The following is a 3,230-nucleotide window of genomic DNA, read 5'->3' on the forward strand; positions in this document are numbered from 1 at the left end:
ACAAGGTATAGAGAGGAACTCTGGGGCAAGTGATGCTCTGTCATCTTGGTGCTTGGGGTGGGGGGCAACAGTGGGAGGCCTTCTGGAGTTCTGGCCCCACTGCTGGATCCCCTGATGGCACCTGGTATTTTTGGCCACTGTGTGACACAGAGTGTTGGACTGGATGGGCCACTGGCCTGATCCCACATTGGCTTCTCTTATGTTCTTAATATGGAACAGAGATCCATCTGTGGCTATTAGCCACAAGGTATAGAAAGGAACTCTCCGGCTGGGGCAAGTGATGCTCTGTATTCTTGGTGCTTGTGGGGGGGGGGTGACAGTGGGAGGGCTTCCAGTGTCCTGGCCCCACTGCTGGACCTCCTGAGGGCACCTGGTACTTTTGGCCACTGTTTGACAGAGTGTTGGACTAGATGGGCCACTGGCCTGAATCAACATTGGCTTCTCTTATGTTCTTAATACGGAGCAGAGGTCCATCAGTGGCTATTAGCCACAAGGTATAGAGAGGAACTCTCCGGCTGGGGCAAGGGATGCTCTGTATTCTTGGTGCTTGTGGGGGGGCGACAGTGGGAGGGTTTCTAGTGTCCTGGCCCCACTGCTGGACCTCCTGAGGGCACCTGGTACTTTTGGCCACTGTTTGACAGAGTGTTGGACGGGATGGGCCACTGGCCTGAATCAACATTGGCTTCTCTTATGTTCTTAATATGGAGCAGAGGTCCATCAGTGGCTATTAGCCACAAGGTATAGAGAGGAACTCTTCGGCTGGGGCAAGGGATGCTTTGTATTATTGGTGCTTGTGGGGGGGGCGACAGTGGAAGGGCTTCTAATGTCCTGGCCCCACTGCTGGACCTCCTGATGGCACCTGGTATTTCTGGCCACTGTGTGACAACAGAGTGTTGGACTGGATGGGCCATTGGCCTGATCCAACATTGGCTTCTCTTATGTTCTTAATATGGAGCAGAGGTCCATCAGTGGCTATGAGCCACAAGGTATAGATAGGAACTCTTGGTCTGGGGCAGGTGATGCTCTGTATTCTTGGTGCTTGGGGGGGGGCAACAGTGGGAGGAGCTTCTGGAGTTCTGGCCCCACTGCTGGACGTCCTGATGGCACCTGGTACTTTTGGCCACTGTGTGACACAAAGTATTTGACTGGAGGGGCCACTGCCCTGATCCAATGTTGGCTTCTCTTATGCTCTTAAACACCCCTATCAAGCTTGGGACCCGGTTGGCTCCATTTCAGCCTGCGTGCCACCTTAATCACTCTTCCCATTTGGATCCGGCAGCCACTTCTGGGTCAAGACCGAAGTGGGACCCTCCTCGCCTTCCCCAGAGCAGCTTCTACAGGGCTGGCGATTAGCAGTGCAATCCTAAAGAGGACAAGAGTAGCTTTTATGCCCCACTTTTCTCTGAGCAGAGCTCCTATCAAGTCAACTTTGGGTTCAACGCAGAGTAACGTCTGACACACACACACCCCAGCTCTCGGGTATCGACAACGGGAAATGCTGTCAAGTTGCGGGCAAGAGACATTCAGAGGCGGTTTGCCTTTCCCACCTCTGCGATAGCTACGCTGGACGCCCCTGGTGGTCTCCCATCCAAGTGCTAACCAGGGTCAATCCTGCTTAGCTTCTGAGACCTGACGAGATCAGGGTAGCCTGGGCTGTTCAGGTCAGGGCAGAGACAAACAGAGGTGGTTTTCCCTTGCCTGCCTCTGTGTAGCAACCCTGGACTTCCTTGGTGGTCTCCCATGGACATACTAACCAGGGCCGACCCTGCTTAGCTTCTGAGAACTGATGAGATTGGACTGTCTTGGGCCATCCAGGTCAGTGCAAGAGACAAACAGAGGTGGTTCTGCCATTGCCTGCCTCTGCGTAGCAACCCTGGACTTCCTTGGTGGTCTCTCATCCAAGTACTAGCCAGGGCCGACCCTGCTTAGCTTCTGAGATCTGATGATATTGGGCTAGCTGGGACCACCCCACTCTCGGGCCAGCATTTAGCCGTGGATTCTCTGTGTTGATAATACATTTCCGGACGAAGGATGGAGCTGAGGCCGGGCTTCAGAAACCTGGTCCAAGGATCCCTGGGGCCCCTCCCCAGAAGCAGCAAAACCGAAATGATGCCAAATATTGGGATTAAGTTAATTAGGCAGAGCCCTGAACAATATCGTAAGTCATGCAAAGCAACAAAAAAAATGCACGTATGTTCAGTTTGCTGCGTCGAAGCAGATTGCAGAAGCACGCACCTCTAAGGTGAAAACAGATTCTTGCAATTTTAGTGGTCCGTGCTCACGCTTCATGCTTCTGGTAGCCGAGGGGTCCAGAGGTCTTCTCTCAGAACTCCTTCCCTGCCTTCAGTACATTTTCCCTCTCCGTTTCTTGAAGCCTGTCTTCCCTCCCTTTTTTCCCCCTCCTGGTTTGTTAAGGGTATTTGTCCCTCCCTTTTTAACTCCCTTGCATTGGAATCAAGTCCTTTCCCCCCCTATTGTCAGCAAGCTGCCATAAGGTGGTGTGTTCTTTTCTGTATATTACATTGTGCCCTGTCCATCCCCCCCCCCCTGTATTCCCATGTGTAGGTGTTTACTGCCTTTTGCTTGCTACATCTGCGGAACTGCTCAAGGTCAACCAGCTGGAGGTGGGATGGAGTTATGGCATTGCTTTGCTTATTATGTATCCTCATGCCTGAGAACTGAACTTGTGTTTATGTTGTAGAACCGTTGTGTTCCCAAGGAATTGGGCGCTAGTTTTATCTGCATTCCCGCCAGCGGGAATTGGAGTCATTGGTCCTAACCTGGTTCAAGTTCCTTTATTATGTTTCCCCATGAGGCTTGTAGTCATTCCTAACAATTCTTGTGTTCCTGATCTAACCATCACTTTATAATAAATTTAACTTTGTTCTTCAAACGTGGATTTATTTCGAGTGCATGGGGAATCGGACACCTATCTGATCTATTCATTCATTTTCAAGTTTCCTCCAAATTTCAGAGGACGTTGGCATTCCATTTTTGTTGTTGTTGTTCAGTCACACAGTCGAGTCCGACTCTTTGCGACCCCATGGACCCGTTCACACCAGGCCTTCCTGTCTTCCGCCGTCCTCTGAAGTTTGCTCAATTTCATGTTCGTTGCATCTACGACACTTTATGCATCTATGACACATTCCATTTTAGCTGCCCTCTTTCCGCTTCTCTCACTCCCGCCTGCTTGAACATCACTCCCAGAACTCCTTCTTCTCCGTCTTCAC

This window comes from Gekko japonicus, unplaced genomic scaffold, assembly GCF_001447785.1.
Source record: "Gekko japonicus isolate JY-2015 unplaced genomic scaffold, Gekko_japonicus_V1.1 scaffold1293, whole genome shotgun sequence".
Lineage (NCBI taxonomy): Eukaryota > Metazoa > Chordata > Lepidosauria > Squamata > Gekkonidae > Gekko > Gekko japonicus.